This window comes from Cololabis saira, chromosome 4 (genome assembly GCF_033807715.1).
Source record: "Cololabis saira isolate AMF1-May2022 chromosome 4, fColSai1.1, whole genome shotgun sequence".
Lineage (NCBI taxonomy): Eukaryota > Metazoa > Chordata > Actinopteri > Beloniformes > Belonidae > Cololabis > Cololabis saira.
The window spans coordinates 4,185,142-4,207,335 of NC_084590.1; positions in this window are offsets into that span (position 1 = coordinate 4,185,142).

A 22,194-nucleotide genomic window follows, 5' to 3' on the forward strand; every position below is an offset into this window, starting at 1 on the left:
ATGGTAAAATAATCCAAAATTGAACGCTGTTCACAAATCCAGGGCATAACATCCAGAGAGAATCCCCAGAGTAGGACGAAGGAAAGTTGTTCAAGTATTTGTACATGTCGGGATACTGAAGGTCTGGAAGCTCCGTTGCAGTTTCAAAGGTTTTTAAAAGTACTCCCGGAGTTATGTAAGGGTTAGTAAAATTGAGTCTTTCAGGTTTAGCAATATCATTTTCTTTATCTTTTGGGTTTAAATGTGCAGAAACTCGGACGCTCTAAAGTTCACGATCACACCGTGACTTTCCACCTGCACGGCAGTTCTCTTTCCTGCCAAAATAGCCATACTTCCTTTAAACAGGGATTTACAAAGGATTTCATCTCCTTATGCAGTGGTACCCTCACTTTTTCTTTCTGCCAACCACACACATATTTTGTTTTCAGTCTCCATTGCAATTTATTTCACACCATTTCACACCTCACCAACCTTTTTGGAATAATTGAACAAGTAAAAGTGGACTGCAATAAATGACAGGTTGCAATATAAAAAACTACAACTGCTTTTACAGTGTAATTAATTCAAGTGTAACTGTTTTTATTTATTGTGTAACACTATTATTTGTTGTAAGTGTAATTATGTTCAGTGTAACAGTTTTTTTTACCCTCCTTTTTTACTCTGTAACAATATTCAACATTGCTCAATGCATTTTCAGAAAATACCAGAATATGTTTTTAAAAACATTAACAACTCCCCGTCAAACAAGCCCCGTTTTTCTTTATCATTGTGTCATTCATCAATCTGTCCTTTGTGTCAAATGAGCTTGCTAAGGTGATGAATACAACGATGAAAATGATCCATTTCTTCAGGGCCTGATCTTCCTAGCAGCATCGCATGCTCAGGGAATTCCTCCAGTGCCGATAATCTTTTGCTCTACAACAATGTGAGATGGCTCTTCAAAGGCAGGGTGTTAGAACATTTTTGGTCCACGAGGAAGGAACGGATGGACAATGAGGCCTTTTCAGTGGACATCACTTCACATCTGAATGAACTGAATTTGAAGCTAAAAGCCAAAAACAATTCAAATTGTGAACTGATGACGGCTGTCTGCTCCTTTCAAAGGAAAGCTGTTGAAGGAAGACCTGCAGTGAGACTATGCACACTTCACAGCAGTTCAGGGACCAGCAAAACGTGTCTGCTTTGACTTTATTGATAAGCCAACGGTAATATTCAGCAACCTTTTTGAACCCCCCCCCCCCCCCCCCACACACACACACACACATATATAATTTTTTAAGTGGCGCCTACAACACTGTTAACTTTATGTGTACAAGACTGTTTATTGTCAGAGATGTACAAATCCTTGTCCATTCTCATACCAGGCGCAAATACATTCAGTTTGCCTCATAAATTGGTCATCATTTGAAATATCTGGTCAAATAAGCCTTGGATGTTACAGTTTTTTCTGAATGCTTAAGCAAATTTTTTGTAACATTGGTTATTTTTGCTAAACTCTACACACAAATGAGAAAACCTTTCACCAAATTATCAAAACGTTATAGTTCTCTTGCAAAAGCAAACACAGCTTGATTAACTCTTCACATCTTAGTAAAAATGGTGTTTTCATATCAGACAGTAAACACATGCCATCATTTACTAAGCACATAATGTGCCAACTACACACTGATGGTATGAATACAAAACACATCTGGCTTTTGCTTTCTCTGTGCACAATGTGGCTAGGTCAGTTTGAGGTCATACTTTTGTCATAGTTCTGTAAACACACAGGGATCCAAACTTCAAGTATTGGTGTTTATTCACACTCGTCAAAACAAAGACACAGCACAGAACACAAAATAATAAATTCACAAAAAAAAGACAATCAGCCTACATCATGCCGTCTCTCTGGGTCCGGCCACTAAATCTCATCCACATCGCATGCGATGTCCTCCAGTCCAAGGCACCGGGGAAAATACCTCCTTGCATGCCGTATCCAGGCCTGACATGATGCCTGCTCAATATCTCCACATGCCTCCTCCATTGCCTGTAAAAGGGCTGCGTGTTGATGGGGATGGCGGTCGTGGACTTTCCAGCGCCAGGCAGAAAAGAACTCTTCAATCGGATTTAAGATATGGAGAGTATGCGGGGAGGTTGAGTGCCATGAAGAGTGGGTGATCGGTAAACCAGTTGTGGACCAAAGCAGCCCTATGGAAACTAACATTGTCCCATATGATGACATATCGGGTCTGCTCTGGCCCTTCTTCTTCCCCCTCCTCGTCCTCCTCTTGCTCCTCCTTGTCCTCTTCCTCTAACTTCTTCTAAACCTCTTGCTTCTTCACCTCTGCATCCTTTTCCTCCAACTGTCTGTGTGTACTCCACACAGACAGCTTACCTGTGGCTTATTCATAGTGCTTAGGCTGATTGCAAAGTGAACTAATTCTATAAAATTGTTTTCACATGTGAAAGTGTGCCGGACTGTTGGCAAAATAGTGTAAATAATAGCCATACATGTGTATAATTTTGCTAGGAGTGTTTTGGAAATTTGGCAATTGAGTGTAAGCAGTGAATTGTGCCTACAGTTTTGCAAAGTGTGTGTTACAAAATTACAAACTGAGTGCAAAGCAGTATTTGTGCTTTTAGTTTGGCTAACTCAGTGAGTGGTTTTGCTATATGTATTAATAGTTTTAGAAATTGTGCTACAAGAACATGATTAGCGCCTAAGCATTCAGAAAAAACTGTATTAACTTTGAGTAACTAATCAGCTTGTAATAATCTCTGTCATCATATTTATGTGTGATATATATATTTTTTTTTTAAAGATTTTTTTGTAGCTGTAGTGCAGAGAGGAAGGGGGTATATAGAGAGAATGGGGATGACATGCAGCAAAGGTGCGCAGGCCAGGATTGGAACCTGCGACCGCTGCAGGAGGACTGTAGCCTCAGTATATGAGCCGCTTGCTTAACCGCTTGCGCCTCAGAGCGGCCTATGATATGCGTGATATTTGCCTATTATCTTGCCAACATTTGTGTTTGGTAGATTATTTCTTTGCTGTAACAATGCTCTTTGGCAATAAATATTATACTGCTGGAACACATGCATTTGTGGGATGAGCAGCAGAGCTGAGTATGTGGGTTGCACCCATGAAAGATTTGCCAAATCTTCTCTGCCTATGTCACACAGCCTACTTTGCTGTTGCTATTGACTCTTGAGCTGTAGTTGGCAACATGTGCGCTGGAATATGAACATGTATCGGGACGTTATGTTCAGCGATGAGTCCAGATTCTGCCTATAGCAGTTGGATCGTAGGGTCAAAGTGTGGAGAGGACACGGAGAACGCTATGCTGATTGCTCCACCGATAGAGTAACATCATTTGGTGAAAGCACTGTGATGGTGTGGGGCCATATCTTCCTCACTGGAAAAACGAGGCTTGTCATCATTGGAGGCATACTCAATGCAGAGAGATATCAAGGTGAGATTCTGCAAAACATTGGCAATCCCAAACCTCCACAGTCTGGGACCAAACCCCATCCTCCAAGATGACCGCGCTCGCCCCCACAGAGGGGGGTTTATCAGAGAGACCACCTCCAGACTTTGGGAGTGGAGATGATGGAATGGCTTGCCAACAGTCCTGACTTCAACCCTGTTAAGCATTTCGGGTATCAGCTTGGGCGTCATGTACGCGGCAGGGGGTCATGTATGTGCCAGAGCCCATCCAACACATACCATCCAGTAGGGGTGTAACGATACACTAATCTCACCATACGGTACGATACACGATATTGAGGTCACAATAACGATATGATATTATAGCAGTATTTTTTTTAACAACCTTGCATGAGGAACATATGACTGGAAAAAATTGTTTTTTATTTGAAAGACACAAAATACAAAACAATACTGTGTGTTTGCCCTATTGTTACAGTTTGTAATGCTTTATAACTGTTTAAGTTTTAAAGAGAAAGCCAGGCCAACCATTTTCCACAAACTGAACTAAAAGTAAATGTCAGGTTTGCATTATGATCTTCTGTTTCATACAAGTACAAATATTTTGCCACAAACTGAATAGTTTCTCTCATGTATGATTTGACTTTTTTCTTTCTAAATTAACAACTGAAATTAAATAAATAAATAAAAGTAAATACATATATACAATTTTACATCATAAAAAAGATTGATTCATGCTCACCTTATAAGTGTAAGAGGAGATTTATTTTTGTTAAGAAGGTTATTTTGGTAATTCAGGGTTGATTATTTTATAAATCTATTCTTTATATTCTGATGTAAATCAGGGACTATAATGACACTAGTCAGTTTATCTGTAGTGATTAGTCTGTTTTAGATTGGGCGGAGTGATACGCCACAGTACGGCACTAGGTGCTGTGTTGATGTTCTAAAATCCTACGCTGTTGAGCGGACATTGAAGTACACTGGAACTCAGCAGAAGTTGTCCCCGTGTTTATCCTACTCACCACCCCAAAAAGGTTTAATTTAATAAGGTAAGACTTAACTCTACACCAGCCTTACATAAGTAAAAGTTCAGAGCTCAAAACGGGACTAGTTTCTTCTGAGCGGAGTAAAATTTTGGTCCACGGGTCGAGGTGTGGTCGCGGCCGCGGTCGGATGCGCGTTACTAATCAACACAATAGATTAATATTAATAACCCAATATCGCGATACAGTTTGTCACCTCCACGACACGTATTGTGACGTTTTTGTATCGCGAAATTTCGTGGCACGATATATTGTTACACCCCTACCATCCAGTCAGAGCCGTCTGGGAGATTTGCGAGGCCCTGTGCGAAATGGCCAGTGGGGGCCCTCGCGCGTGAGCGTAGCGAGCGAGCGCAAGATTTTGGGGTTTTTCGGGACAGATCGGGTGTCTATATGCTCAAATTTAACTCTCCAATTAGAAAAATACTGGATACCTTCCCCTGCCTCATCATCATTTGGCTTGCCTCGATGCGGGGCCCCACGGCTGCTTGAGACCCGGGCGGATCGGTGATTTTTGTAACAAATTTATCAAACGAGCCTTTCAGAGAGGCATTAAACTCTTCCATTTTCTTTAGTTTTTTCTTTTTTCATTCCCTGATGGAAATGTCCTGAATCTGTCTCGTTCTCTCGACATTGTGTGACAGTTTGTTCCAACTCCACCCGTCTGGATCAGAGCAGCTTGTGTCTGCGCTTGGTCTGATCAGTTGTATTGAACAACAGACACGCGCAGCTGCGCAGCGACATCAATCATCAAGCACATCATTGCACATATATTTATTGATATGCACAGACTAGTACACATTTAGGTCTGTAATGGAACGTGACTGTTGATATTTATAAGGGAAAAAAAAAAAAAACGGCCCATAGCGCTAGGCCCCTTGCTGTCGCACGGTTCGCACACCCCTGTCCTGCACCCAGTGGTATGTGCTGGAGGACTTGTGACAGATACTGGTTAAAGATTATGGGTCTCTGGAAAGTGCCTACAGACGACTTCTGTTGTAATAGATTCGATATAGACCTGGAGCTGAAGGAGGCCCAAGTGCAGTGGCCATGTTGCATCCCCTCATCCACAGGGACACGAGGAGAGCAGGAGAGACAGAGCCGCTCTTCACCAGGGTCACCTGCGGAGCGTAACCATCCAGCTGTTCACCAAGGAACGCTGACCGGCCAGACCAAACCACCTATTTCTTCAATCACAAAGATCCACGTAAGAGGATGTTTTTGTGTCTGGGCAGAGAAACATCGTTAACACATTTAACTATTTTAGTTTTTCATTGATTTTATATAAATAAACACTTCCTGCTATGAACACTATCCACAGGAAGCGTTGTCTCAGGAGAGCAACCAACATCATCAAGGACTCCTACCACCCAGCACACAGGCTGTTTGCCCTCCTGCCCTCTGGGAGGCGCTACAGGAGTCTCCATACACGAACCACCAGGTTCAGGAACAGCTTCTTCCCCACAGCTGTCTCTCTGCTGAACTCTGCCCCCCCCAGGCCCCCACCCCCTTTCACTCACACACACACCAATCTCCATCCCTCCACCCCCCATTTTGTTGCCCTGTACTTTTGACATGTGCAATGACAATAAAGTTGAATCTAATCTTATCTAATCTAATAAAATTGAATTGAATTGAAAGAATGCGATGTACGCTGCTCCTCCTACAAATGCATGTTGCTTACAAATGTGGCACCAGTTAAAAGCTAAAAAAAAAACAAGTTTTTGAAGGGTATACGATTTATTGCCAAGAAGCATTGTTACAACAAAGAAGTAATCTACCAAACACAAATGTCCTTACTTTTTGTCCTAAGTTTATTTCATTCCCTGCGGTCAACATTCAGATGCTTTCCAATGCAGTCTTGGTTGCTCAAAACTAAATAGTTATTTATGCATACCTTTCATTTTGATATCTCTGTTATTTTAGCGTTTATCTTAGATGTTGTGAGCAGCATGTTCTTTATTGGGCTCAATTCGTTACAATTATTCGTTGTTTGCGACAGTATGGGATGATCACAAAACTGTAGGGTCCCCTACGCACACCTGGAGTCACACACACACACAGACACACACACAGACAGACACACACACACACACACACACACACACACACACACACACACACACACACACACACACACACACACACACACACAAATACTATAATATTGACGTAACATTGATCTCTATAAGTTTTTGCTAACTTCAGACTACAATTATATGTTACAAACTGCATTTTCTGCAGTGCTAACCCTTTCATTCACTCGGTACATCTCTACCTCTGTCGTCCCGGTCATGTGTAATCAGATAAACTGAACCAAGAGGTGCGATAAGGAGAGGCTCCCTGGGGTGCTATGTCGCTTTCTCTTTTCCTCTACTCTCCCCAAACACCCCTCCTCCATCTAACACACATTCACACCAGCCATCATCTCCCTACCACCACCACACCCCACCCATTCTCCATTCCCCCTCGCCACATCCCCCCAGCACTATCTCTGCTGCCGGTGGCGATGCTGGTTTTAGTATGTATAGAGCTGGGCTATCTGCTCCGCTGCACCTTTACTCCCCCCAACACTTACAGACACAACGCTGCAATATTCACCCGTGCACAATACACACACAATCACATACACACTACGACAGTTTTGAAGCTGGGGGATGGTTGTGGATAGCAATTGTAACAGGTAAGAAAAAAACAGCCACATTCAGTGTTTAACAGGTCATGAAGATTTATTTTAAGTCAGTGATCTGTCATTCAGAAGAAAGTAAGAGGGAGTGGAAAAGAAGTGTTCTTTCAGATCTTAGAGGAAAACATAGTTGGCATGTTCAATATATCAAGACAGCTTCTTCGTAATTATTGATGAAATTGTAATTATTATTTTTTATTTTATTTTTATAAATAAATGTATGCAATATGGCTGTGTCTTTGTGCTGCCCGACAGACAGTTAGCCACACAGTACTAGCAAAGAAAGGCCAATTTCAAGGACAGAACATTTAAGTAAGAAACCAAGGAAACCAGGATAATGTGGAAAGTGGCCAAAGGCTCAAAATCTGGCACTCTTTTATGCGATAGTACCTAGTACTATACTAACTAATAACCTGTTAATATATTATTCTATACTATTGGGTCTTTTCTACCTGTAGCTGACTAGGGGCATTACATTAAAAAAAGTAAAAATAAAGACAGCTTCATGGCCAAGGCCAGTTTACTTTTTAATCACGCGAATGCGGTCATCTTGGAGGATGGGGTTTGGTCCCAGACTGTGGAGGTATGGGATTGCCAATGTTTGCAGAATCTCACCTTGATATCTCTCTGCATTGAGATTGCCTCCAATGATGACAAGCCTCGTTTTTCCAGTGAGGAATCACTTTTCAATCAAGAATCATCTTGTGCCCACATCTCTTTCATTTCTTTGGCCAGTTGGCAATGTTGGGCTTATTATCTTGTGAGATAATGCAAGAAGAATGTTGAGTCACCAACAACCTTCTGATTGAAAGACAAACGTGAGACCTGGCAGGTCAACAGCCATCTGCTTTACCTTAAACAGAACAGAATCGTAGGAGTAGAGTCAAATATTTCCCTCATCTGCTACCAACAGTTTGTGTCTTCCAAAAGAAAGCATTTTGAAGGAATTGGTTATAGCTCCAGTGTCACGTCTGGTGTGGACCCAAACGCAGGAGAGCAGGAGGCAGGAGTTGCAAAAACCAAGGATTTATTCCAGAAAACAAAAAAAAGCGCTGCTTGGCAGGATCAAAAGAAACTAAACAGGGATCAAAAAACCTGAGGAGGAAAAACGTGGCAGGAAACATGGAGGACAAAACAGTATGGACCGACAGGGATCAAGGGAATGACAAGACCAGATATACACAGGGGATAACGAGACACGACGAGACACAGGTGCAGACAATCAGGGCAGGTGGGACACAGGCGGGGCAAAACAGAAACTGAAAGCTGGGGGGAATGTCAAACCCTGACATCCAGCTTACACAGTAATCGAATGCTACACAAAATACAAAATTACCAGAATCATATCATGCAAACAACTTCACAACAGTTTATAATTATGAGTTTACAGCAAAGGCACCACTGGAATCAAGGATGTATCCCACACTTTCAGAAGAGTAGTGATATCACATTTATTCTGTGGATGGAATGGGCCAAACACAAATTTTGTCTCAGTGAATAAATTGGAATTGTCAGGTGGAGTGTGCCTGTCTGCATGGGGAGGCAAGTGTTAGACTGGACAGCTAGTGATTGGTGATAAGACAAAGGCAGGTTGTTTGCTGTCTTTTTCTGCACTGCCTAGCCATTAAAGGTAAGCTCCTATCTGATGGAGACCAAGCTGGACACAGTCTATCTGACTGAGTGTGTGTGAGTGTGTGTGTGTGTGTGTGTGTGTGTGTGTGTGTGTGTGTGTGTGTGTGTGTGTGTGTGTGTGTGTGTGTGTGTGTGTGTGTGTGTGTGTGTGTGTGTGTGTGTGTGTGTGTGTGTGTGTGTGTGTGTGTGTATTCTGCTGTCTGGATATACATCTATCTGCCCCCAACCAATCCTGGAACATATAACTGTGGTGTGTTAGTGTGCGGATGTGTGTGTGTGTATACAGTCATGAATAAAGGTCAGTAGGTTAGGTTAAAACAGTGGTTCCCCAAACTTTCCTGGTGGGCCCTGTATTGGTTTATAATAACCCCCGCCCCCTCCACCTCCCACACACACGCACACAAAAAGACTCTTTGTGCAAAATTTGTTTAAAAACATGAACAACTTCCCATCAAACAAGCCCCGTCAAAAACCTGTCCATTATGCTCGGAGGCGATTCTTGAGTCTCTTGGGGCCCGAGGTAAAAATTCATAGGGGGCCCTCCAACGAATGAATCAACCGTATATAGTAAATACTCTGACAGTAACGTAAAATGTGAAGGAAAAACTTTTAAATAGTGCACATTTTTATTGTTTCAAAATAAATATAAACACCACTGGCAGACAACGCAGTTATTTCCATCCATGAATCTTTGTAACACATTTTCTACATTTCTGACCAATAAATTCTATTACTTAGCATTCTTAGCTTGAGATTTAAGTTTAAATGTCAAGCTGTTCTTTTTGTTGATGTGATTTTTATTTTTTACTGCCAGATGGATGGACCTGCTCCCATCAGGTTTGTTTATGTACTGTAAGGGACCGCGAGAGCCAGAAGTAAAGGTGCCGACCACTATCATTAGGGCCCGAGCACTTACAGTATGAAGGCCCTATTGTATATGTATGAATTTATTTTTTTTTCATTTTTCTTCTCGTTTTTATTTTTCCGACGAAAGGAGGGCCTTTTTTTCCCCCTAAACGTGCCCCAAAAGTCACCAAATCTTGTACGCAAGCCAGGCCTGGCGAAAAATGTGATATTTAATGGTTTGTATTAATGGGCGTGGCCTAAAGGCTCAACAGCGCCTTTAGAAAACTTTGAGCCTCAAGCCCCACAATACGGTTTGACGTACATGCACGAAAATCGGTACACACCTGTATCATGTCGCAACTTAAAGAAAAGTCTCTTGGCGCCATGGCCGAGACTGAACAGGAAGTCAGCCATTTTGAATTAATCGTGTAATTTTGGCGCAATTTATGCCATTCCTTCGGCCGTTAATACGGCCCGAACCGTAACGTGAACCCAGGTGTGTTATACATCAAAATATGCGTCTTCATCCTGCGACGATGTGCATTACTTTTCTCAGTCAAAAGCGTTACCGTGGCGACGATAAACGCCAAAAAGGGCGCCCCCTCTTCATCTGATTGGTCCATATTTGATAGTTCCTACTTTCTGCTATAACTTTTGAATGGTTTGACATAAAGAGTCGTGGGTGGTGTCTAGGGAAGGGAATCGTGAACCGGTTCTTGTTGAGAACCGTTTTTTGTTGAGAACCGGTTTTTGTTGAGAACCGTTTCCCAGTGTTTCAATTCCTTGGAATCATTTGCCTTTTTTGCAAACGATTCCCTTATCGATTCCAGTGGGCGCGAATGACGTCACCACGCAGGTTTTGTAGTTACGCAACGTGCACATTTGCGCCCAGCAGGAAAACATGGGGACAAAGCGGCATAAACGCTCGAAAGTTTGGTTACATTTTACCAAAAAGGATGACAACAGGGCGACAATACTTGCAATGTGGACATTTCAACAAAGGGAGAAAACTGTTAAGGCTCGGCCGGCTGGTTGCTTCCTCCGCAACCCGGTCGCGCTGGGAGCGGGGAGTCGGCCGGTGTGTAGCAGGAAGAGCCGCTTGCGCTCCTCCGGACAGCTGCAGCTCATCAGCTCATCTATGGAGAAGTTAAAGAGAATCTACCGCTAGATGCTCCTTTCATCAAGGCAGGGAAGAGAATCAGGCCAGAATAGATGAATGTCACCAGCAGTGACTAAGTTCGTGGTGTTGAACATGTTACTGGACATTCTTGTGTAATTGCCACAGAATCATTTGTTGTATTTAGTTAATTTCTACAGAAGAATATTTATCTTATCATTATTATTTTATATTAAATACATATTTTATATTACAAATAATTTTATGCGGACCCCCTGGCACCAGGGAGGAGCCCAAGGCTGGGGGCGTCTTAAGACCTCACTTGTATTTTTTTTTGTTCGAAGATATAAAACAAAGTTGATGCTAATAGACCTGTTCTCCTTTTTTCCAAATGAGAATCGATAACAGAATCGATAAAGAATCGAATCGTTAAACAGAATCGAAAATGGAATCAGAATCGGAAAAATCTTATCAATTCCCATCCCTAGTGGTGTCATCTGACTCGGTTTTGAGTACTTGACCTTCATTGGCCTGAATTAGCCCCGCCCCTTCTTCTGATTGGTCGATATTTGATAGTTCCTATTCTCTGCCATAACTTTTGAATGGTATGACATACAGAGTCGTGGGTGGTGTCATTGGACTCGGTTTTGAGTCCTTGAACATAATTGGTGCAAATTAGCCCCGCCCCTTCATCTGATTGGTCCATATCGGATAGTTCCTACTTTCTCCTGCTCCACCCATCACCCCAACTCCAGACATCCCTCTAACAAGAGCTGAAGTCTGCAGCAAACCTAAGATATATCAAGCACATGCCAGCAGACAGCAGAATCCAGGTTGGTACTGACCAGAACTAAATTCTACAGCTTATACACCCACACACACCACAGAGAGCTAACGCATTGCCACCACCGTTTTTAGTGGTCTGAATACCTGCAGCGGCTGTGGCTGGGCACATTGCAAAGCTGCTTAACAGGACTCATCTGGGATCAATGTCAGATGGACAACTTGTCCTGGAGGTCTGTGCACTGAGAGAGCTGTGGGAGACAGGTAAGCTGCGTCAGAGCTCCATGGAGCCCTTAGGACGCCTACAGCAGTGATTTTCATCCACCATTCTGTGGTACACTACTGTGCTGTACGGCAGTGGTTCTCAACCTTTTTGAGTTGTTGAGTTGCCACCCCCAATTTAACATTCATTGCTGTCTGCGACCCCCCGCACACACACACATGCACATCATACACATACACGCACACTACGCATGATGTATAAAGCGCTGTCAGCGATGCTAAAACAATGCTCGATCAATACGCCTTATACATCGCATTTATATAGTCAGGCAAGAACTTATCGTATGAACTCACTTCTATTTAAAGGGGACCTATTATGAAAAACAGGTTTTCTCTTGCTTTAACATGTATAAAGTGGTCTCCCCTCACCCTGCCAACTCCAAGCCAAAAAGGAGGAAAGCAACCAAATTCTGCAGTGTCTGTACAGCCGCCCGGATGAGCTGTCCAGTGTGATGTGGATCTACGAACCGTTCAGATTCGCCGCATTTTCGTTACGTAACCAAAATGCAAACCCCGCCCACAACTATAAAACCGTGTAACTGCATGAGCGTCCGACTATCGTAGCACTGCGTGACATCGGACTCTCTCTGTCCATCTCCCTCCAGCAGCTGCCACTTTATTGAGGTTTTTGTAGTGAAATGAGGAGGAATCATATAGATAACTTCTCATTTCAACTAACTGGATCAGCCGTTCCTCATCATGACTGTTTCCTACAGCGCTTTCAACCGGCTTTCAACCGAGCGACAGGAAGAAAATAGAAGCAGGACGTCCGACAAATGTTCGGTTCAAAACGTTGCGCTGCGTCCAGTCCAATAGAAAATAAAGCAATGGAATTGATTTTGACGCTGACGCTCGCTCGCATCGCATAAAGCCTGAATTATGGTTCCACGTTAAATCGACGCAGAGCCTACGGCGTAGGGTACGGTGCGCTTCGCTGCGTATCCTACGCCATAGGCTCTGCGTTCGTGTAACGCAGAACCATAAATCAGCCATAACTTCGCCGGCCGGAGCTTCCACCATTTTTTCATAGCGGTGTATCGCGTCATTTGCGTCATTCACGTCAGGCAGCCAATCAGCACAGAGCCTCATTATCATAGCCCCGCCCACTCAGAATCCCGCATAAAAAAGGAGGTTAGAAACGGTAAAAATAAAGACATGGCCCAGAGACTGAATTTCTAATTTATGTAGAAAAAACAATCAAAAGCTTGTTTTTAAGACAATCAAAGCCTGTTTAAAATATATATTAAATGCCATAATAGGTCTCTTGTTTCTATGAACGTGTCTGCTTTCTGCAGCCGCCGTTCCTGCTGACAGCAGACCGGGGAGAAATAAACATTTCTTCGCTCTGATGATGTGTTAATGACAAGGGCGGACATGAGAATAGTGGACAGGTTTGTTGTTGTTGTTTTGGTGTAGCCTAGTTATGGCCAACAGTAACGGGTTTTGAGTAATAAAATGCCTATTTATTCTAACGTCCAGTCGGAAGCGACATTGATTTTGTGCATTTGTATTTTTCAAAAATTATTTGGCGACCCCCAGAAATCATCTCGCGACCCCAATTGGGGCCCGGACCCCAAAGTTGAGAATGGCTGCTGTAAGGCAAGGCAAGTTTATTTATATAGCACAATTCAACACAAGGTAATTCAAAGTGCTTTACATCGACATTAAAAGCAGCAAGACATAATTAGACAGTAAATGTAGGGAATTATCCAATTTCACTCCAGCCATAACAAATACATAACTAATGGTTTCTACAAATTACTTGCCATTGTCGGAGAATTGTTTCCTAAGTGTTGTGACGAGAAGATCCTTTTGGTCTGTGGCCTCAGGCACCTGTCTACCCATGTCTTAAGTTGTTTTTGTTTTATTTGTTCTCTTGTACGGGCTGTACTGAAATTAATTCTCCTTCGGGGATCAATAAAGTTTATTGACTTGAATTGAAATGACAAAGTCCTCCATATCACTGGGTGGTAGTAGATAGTGCCCTAATGACCTCGATAAGTTAACGCAATAGTGATGCAAGAGGACAAAATGTGCATTTGTGGGTGGTGATGTGTCACATGTTTTTTTTTATTCTTTAAAAAGTGCCACGGAAGGAAGGAAGGAAGGAAGGAAAGAAGGAAGGAAGGAAGGAAGGAAGGAAGGAAGGAAGGAAGGAAGGAAGGAAGGAAGGAAGGAAGGAAGGAAGGAAGGAAGGAAATTAGCCAGAAAGAAAGAAAGAAAGAAAGAAAGAAAGAAAGAAAGAAAGAAAGAAAGAAAGAAAGAAAGAAAGAAAGAAAGAAAGAAAGAAAGAAAGAAAGAAAGAAAGAAAGAAAAATTAATTCTGGTTGATGAGGTTTTTGTGTAACAAACGTGGCGGATCTGAGTCATTCCAGTTTTGCAGTACAGGTGTAACTCATTTAATTGTTTTTTATTAATTAAATTTAATTGGTGTAGTTTAGTAGCATTTAGTATTCTTTTAGAGCAGTGTTTTGGGGGCTCCAAAGACTGAATGTGGTGATAGATTTATAGTTACAAAGGTGGAGTTGAATTGGTATTTTTTTTATCGTAATTTTTATCGTTATCGGGATAAATGCCAGAAATTATCGTGATACATTTTTTAGTCCACACTGCCCATCCCTACTTCCCACTCTTCCAAAGGAACAAACAACAATAGTACACAACGCGTTGAAGACTATTCAGTTTGGTCAACATGTCTTTCTGAACAGAAAAAAAATAAAAATGTCTCATTATCTGGAGTGGCAGTGCAATGAGAGGGACCAGAGCGGAAGATCTTGTGGTTTGAAGGGCAGCCGGTCCAATCACAGGAGCCACTCCAGCAGGACCAACCCATCCCAAAGTGTCACCTTTCTCAACTTACACACACTCAATTCCTCTCCCCCTCACACACATGCACACAGAGGAGAGGAGGAAAAAGAGAAACAACACAGCCACTCAGCCAGGTTGTTGTCTGTTTGTTCACTCAATGAAACACCTTGTTTTCTTTTCTGCATATTCATGTGTGAATTTGCCGGCCTGAGTGGGATGATTTTCCTGTTCCAATATAGTAATGCAACAGGAGAATGCTAAAACCATGACCTGTGGATGGATAATATCAATGTGTATGACAAGATTAAGTAAGAGATCAACTCAATTATAGTTTATAGTTTTATTTGGATCCCCATTAGCTGCAGCAAAACTGCAGCTATTCTTACTGGGGTCCGACACATAATATACAATACATGACAAAAATTAAAAGCAAACCTAAAGAGGTAGTAAAGAAAAAGAAAAGAAACATAGAAAAAAAAAGGAAAAAAACAAGGAAATTCTACTACACAATATATTCTAGATTTCTGTCAAATAAAACCAGTGCTCCTTTTGACACTCACATTAAGGTTACAGTCCTTCCGAAACATTAAGATATAATGCTTTACAATACAAAACCATACCTTCTTTAAATAGTATAATATAGTCATGTATAGTCATCGACAATGCGTTTAAGTTATGATCACTTATCATAACTTGAACCCATGACCATTTTTAGTAAACCAATAGCCATTTAATAATAATTAAATAAGTTGTATATGTATTTATTTAAGAGATGTTTCTTTACTAATAATTTGAATTCTTTTATGCTAGTAGTTTGCTCAAAGTGTTTGGGAAGTAAGTTCCATTCATACATATCTCTGTACATCACCGTTCTCTTACTATAGTGCTATAGTGAATGAATCAATGAACTTGATTCCAAAATAATTCAGACTATTTTATTTAATATTTTGTTAAATCACGCAAAGGTATACATGACAATCTCCAATGTCAAAATGGGAGCTGTCTCTTTTTTTTTTTTTTTGCACACATATTAATGGTTAATACCATGCTGGTAAAAACCTAAGGCATATATATGTGCATTGTTACTATATTTAATATATATACATATATATACGCATACATACGCATACACATACATAAATATACACATACAAACCCAGGGGGTGACATCCGCTGCTAAACCAGGAAGCAAGAACACATCGTCGAGCACTGGAAATCTGCAACAAAAACCCCAAACGAAACAGGAAACCAACACAAAATGGGAGCTGTCTCAAAAGGTGGCAATGAATGAAAAAGGCAAGATCAGGTGGGGCTTCAGAATCTACACCGACACACTGGTGATGGATAACCAACTGGAGATTGCAGTGGTCCACAAGCTTAAAAAACTCATATAGCAATTCCAAGTGGCAACACTAGAAGAAAGAACATGAGGCAAGGCAAGTTTACCTGGACTTAAATAAAGTGAGTGTTTCAGCTGACCTGAGGCACATAAGAGAAAAATAAAACACAAAAAAAAAAAATGAAAACACCAAAACCATGACCTCAAACTTTAAAGATGTGAAGTGAGTCATAACAACATGACAACAATGCACATTCTTCAAAGAAAAAACAAAAAAAATTAAGATGTACATTCTTCTTTTAAAATTTGTAAGTACATTTGTGTGCAATATTTTGAACGTGTCCATCAAAACAGTCCATCTGTGTCAGAGGACAATGTCTTGATGCTGCTTTGCTTGTAACTGTATCACACATATTCCACACTTGCTTTCGGGCCAGCAGTTGATTTGTCAGCACTTAAAAGATAGAATTAACTCAGTTGCTGTTGTCTTTGGCCTTTTGTTAAAGGCTGAACAACAGTTTGTTCTTAATTTTTGCTGTTATTTAACATTCAGAACACCATGTGTGACAATGTCAGGGTGGGTTTGGAAGGACATGTCAGGGTGTGGTACGGGGGTGGGGTGGGGTTGTGGGGGGCAATAATTAGTGTATTGAAAAGTAATAACAGTATGGATTAATGTGGGAGAAGTGGAGTGGAGCGCATCATCGAGTGAGACAAATCCAATGCTTGGAATTGGCAGACAAAGCAAGAAGCAGTCAATAGGGATTATGTGCGGGCTAAGCTGCCCCACTTTAGTTTGGGGGTGCCGGGCCAGGGAAGTGTGGGTGCCTTGATGGTCTTGGTGGTAGCACTTGGAATGGCACTGATACGCACTCTTCAAAGTACAGTAGGCTTGGGATGTCATCTCCCCAGGTCATGACTGAACTGTACTCTGGTAAAGATTTAGATGAATGGTTGAGATAGAACAGATACGGTGACAATAATAGCTGGGAGGGAATTCATGAAAATCGTGCACTTGGTGACAAGTTTTTGATATTTGGCATGGTGTTGTGGACATAAGGTTTTCAAAAACCAGCTTCTCTTAGTCCTAGATTGTTGTATATTGTCACTTTCTCTACTTTTTTGGTGCTAGGAATTCAATTCTGAGATAAATTTCCTATTTCAAGGTCATGTTGAAGGTCAAATTAAATTTTCAAGGTCATTTTTTTGCACAAAAAACTCCATATCTCTAGAATTAAGTCATAGGAAAGATTATATAGGGCTTTAGACCCATGTTTTCACCTCCAAGGAATGCAATTTTCTGTTTATTGGACAGGTCACTATCACTGTAGTGTCAATCTCATTGGGTGAGCACAGTGGCCTTCATTCGGGTTTCTGAAGAAGCCTACTACCATGCCAAATATTAAACACTTGTCACCAAGTGCACAAGCTTTATGATTTTTGACATATTCCCTCCCAGCTATAAGGAAAACAATCACACTGCCTCTATTTATTTTGTTGTAACCCATCTAACTACCCGTCACTCCTCCCACCTCCACGAGGCCATACATCACTTTGCTTCCTTGGGGAGGTGGCGCATTGGTACGGTGGCCGAGACCCGCCATTGCTGAAAATAAAAGTAACACTGCAAACAGAAACAAACGCCGCTGCAAATTAAAGAAACACTGCAAATAAAAATAAACCCCGCTGCAAATAAAATAAACGCAGCTGAAAATAAAAAATAAAAAACCGACGCAAATAAAAAAGCCACAACGGAAGTGAATTCCCGGGGACTATTTTTGCTGATGCACCGGTGTTTTTTATTTTTTACTAGGGAGTGGCCAACCTGCCAGGTTTGACAGGTTGACCACGCCCCCCCGCTGGTGACCACGCCCCCCGCTGGTGACCACGCCCCCCGCCGTCCTCCCGCCGCTCCAAGACGCTGGTCCATGTGTGAGAGAGCATGTACGCTCCCTCATCCCTGTTCATCGTTTGTTGTCCTTGTTTCCTTATTTCTATGGCCTCCATGATCCAGCGTTGGTGTCTTTTGTCCTCAGAGCGGATGACTCTGGGTTTGTCCCAGTTCATAATGTGGTTTTCCCTTTTACAGTGGTCTGTTATGGCTGACTTGTGGGTCTCTTGCAATGCCTTCTCTTTTATTGCTCTTGTTTGAATCTTTTCCATGGCAGCAAAAGTCTGTTTCATGATCCATCTCTGAGGTGCAGATGTTCATAAACCTGGTGCTGAGGAGAGAATTAAAAAGATCTAGACGGTGATAAGGAACGACCAGATCTACCAGGAGCTCTGTCTCTTCATAGCTGCTCACGACTCCAGCTGACTTTTCAGCAGCGACGAGACGAACAAACAAAAAAAAAGCGTCACTGCTTGAAGCTTCTCTCACTTTCATTTTTAACTTGATATCAGACACACAAGCCACAGACCCAGCAGCACATCTATCATCTCCTCCAGGTTCTACATCTTTAGTGTTGTTGTCTTCTCCGTTTAGATCACACAATCAAATACATCACAGCAGCTTCTCCAACTTCCTACTTCTCATTCGGCTGTCTAAAAAGAAACGAGGGCAAGGCGAGTGGAGTCGCGCTGAGTAGGTACTAGTATAAAAGCCCCTTTAGACAGGTGGCTGGTAACCTAAAAGTTGGTGTGGAGCGAAACTGGACAGCCATTCACTCACTCATCATAATAGCATGTTGTAGCTTGATATTTCACATTTTGGTCTTACAGTAATACAATTTGCTGCAAAAACAACATGAGTGATCACCTACTATCTACCAGATAGCATGTTTTAACCCTGGTTCTGTCTCTGGGTCAAGGAAGCAGGAAGAGAAGAAGGGAGGAAAAAAGGAAGGAAGGAAGGATGAAAAGAAGGAAAGAAAGAAGGAAGGAAGGGAGAAAAGAAGGAAGGAAGGAAGGAAGGAAGGAAGGAAGGAAGGAAGGAAGGAAGGAAGGAAGGAAGGAAGGAAGGAAGGAAGGAAGGAAGGAAGGAAGGAGGGAAGGGAGAAAAGAGGAAGGGAAGAAGGAAGGAGAGAGCAGGAGGAAGGAAGGAAGGAAGGGAAAAAAGAAGGAAGAAAGGAAGGAAGGAAGGAAGGAAACAAGGAAAGGAGGAAGGAAGGGAGAAAAGAGGAAGGGAAGAAGGAAGGAGAGAGCAGGAGGAAAGAAGGAAGGAAGGGAAGGAAGGAAGGAAGGAAGGAAGGAAGGAAGGAAGGAAGGAAGGAAGGAAGGAAGGAAGGAAGGAAGGAAGGAAGGAAGGAAGGAAGGAAGGAAGGAAAGAGGAAGGGGAGAAGGAAGGAGAGAGCAGGAGGAAAGAAGGAACAGGAGAATGAGGTCATTTTGACCCGAAGACAGTACCAGGGTTAAGAAGTCTTGAAGGAACAATAAACAAACAAATAAAAACATACATGAACAGAACTGTGGACTGTCTGAACCTCGTGTGTGTTTTGTATTTAAAGGCGTTTCATCAGCCCCTTCTCTCCTGCTGCTGAGCAGTTGCTTTATATTCCCTCTGATTTGTTCCGTAATTCATGACACGTTGGAGCCAATAATGTTCACATGAGCCACTCTGACACTAGGACTGCACCGCTGTTACAGGTCCTGTCCTGCAGAAACGCTTCACTTTCTGAGTGATCACCAGAGGTGGTAGTAACGAGTTACATTTACTCCATTACATTACTTGAGTAAGTTTTGGGAAATGTTGTACTTTTAGGAGTAGTTTTGAATCACTATACTTTTTACTTTTACTTGAGTAGATTTGTGAAGAAGAAACTGTTCCTCTTCCTCCACTACATTAGGCTACGTTGAGCTGTTACTTTTCTTTTATCCCTTTTATCCACGTACGTGTCAATCTCATGAATCACTGCGTGATTCTTTGGGAAAAATGTTAGTTTTTGCATGTTTGGTCACATTTACACAGACTCAAACACACACAGAGTTTCTATGAGTTCATGTTTGTTCTAGTTCTGCTGGTTAAAAAAGAAAAGTACAAAGGCTGGACATTTTGTGCTACTTGTGGTTAATTTATTTTTTTATTCTGTTATTATTTTATTTTTTAATTTTTTTATTTATTAAAGTACTTGAATTTACTTTAAGATTATTTTAATTTAAGCTAATTTTTATTTTTTATTAATTTTAATTTATTTTATTGGTGTAATTTTCCTGAAGATGATTATTTTGTACTTTTGTCTGTTTGAATGGTTGTGTTATAAAAACAAATCAGACGTTACTCAACAGTTACTCAGTACTTGAGTAGTTTTTTCACCAAGTACTTTTTTACTTTTACTCAAGTCATTATTTGGATGACTACTTTTTACTTCTACTTGAGTCATATTATTCTGAAGTAACTGTACTTTTACTTGAGTACAGTTTTTGGCTCCTCTACCAGCTCTGGTTTTCACTTTCATTCATGTCATTTGAAAACATGTTAAACTGTGCTCCAATAAAATCCAATAAAACATGATTAGCCTCATTCTGTGACTCTTTCTCACAAATGAGAAAAAAGAAACAATAGATCCCTGTCTGGGAGGATGTCTTTTTATTAATTTATTTATTCATTGATTCATTTATTCACTGCACATTTCTTCTGAGTATAATTCTTTAATTTTCATGATAATGGCCACATGGGATGGTGGATGCATTTTGATGACATATCTCCAGTGGAGATCCTTGGAGGGCTTAACCCACCCATCAAAAAATAGCTGTGAAATCCAGCAAAATAATGGAAGGGTTGTGAGGAGAGGTGGGGGGCAGGAAGCATGGATTTGTGCAGCTGAGGCTTTGCATTCAAATGGATTGGTCTGTCTGGAGAGAAGGGACACCCCTCCACCTCCACCAGAACACCCAAGAGAGGGAACGGGAGACAAGGTGTTATCGGATCCACGCAGCTCGAGCCCCGACTTGTTCCTGAATACAGAATGTGGCAGAGGACCAGAAAAGTGAGTTGTCTTTGTTTTGTCAAGTGTGCCACGGCAAAATGGTGGGGAGGCCCCTCCAGATGACCCCGCCCAAACACCGACACACACACACACACACACACACACACACACACACACACACGCCGGCGAACTCGCCGGGATGAAGAGACCTGCTTGTTAAACCTGCTAATCATTCTTGTATAGAAACAAAGACACATTTTGGCTTTAGAATTGTGTATGTGTGTGTGTGTGTGTGTGTGTGTGTGTGTGTGTGTGTGCGTGCGTGCGTGCGTGCGTGCGTGCGTGCGTGCGTGCGTGCGTGCGTGCGTGCGTGCGTGCGTGCGTGCGTGCGTGCGTGCGTGCGTGCGTGCGTGCGTGCGTGCGTGCGTGACAGGACACCAGGATGTCCACAGTACCTGAAGCAATGCATTTGCCATAACAATTTTGCAGTGACATGATTATGAAAAGAATGAAAATGCACAAAAAACGTGGTCACGGGAAGACAAACAGAAAAGGAAGACAAACATAAAAAATACATACAGAAACATTTCTGTATGTATTTTATTTTTCACAAACACACACAGAAAGAGAGAGAGAGAGAGAGAGAGAGAGAGAGAGAAAGAGAGAGAGAGAGAGAGAGAGAGAGCGAGCAAAGCCCTATAATCACTTCAACAAGTACTGCTAAATATTCATGAGCCTGAATGAAAACAGGCTCCTCTCTCTCTGTCTGTGCTGATCTTTGTCTCACAGACTTTACACACTGCTTGTACAAGTTGCAGTTGTTATTTCGTCATTGTGGTTTGCTATTTAATTTTAATTTTGATTTGATTTATTTTTGTACATGTAAAAAAAAAAGAAACAACACTTCATGAGAAGTTTAAGGAAACAAAACAACTAAACAAAGAATGTCATCCTTTAAAACTTGCTATCTTGATTTACATGTGCCAAAAAGGGAGTAGGAAGAAGTGTAAACTTATTTAGCCCTACCCCCATTCACTGATCATTTAACCTGTATTTATAAATATTCACACACTGTACTATATATATATATATATATATATATATATATATATATATATATATATATATATGTATGTATGTATGTATGTATGTATGTATGTATATATGTATATATACATACACCTGCACATACACATGCATACATACACATATAATTAGCTGCCCATTTCTGTACATAAATATACACAGATACATTAATATTAATATGTAATGTAAGAAAAGGGAAGGTGAGGGGAGCAAAGCAATCCCAGGTGGTACTTATTGCTGGACTTTAAAATGATCTTTTTTTGTCTCCCATAAATGA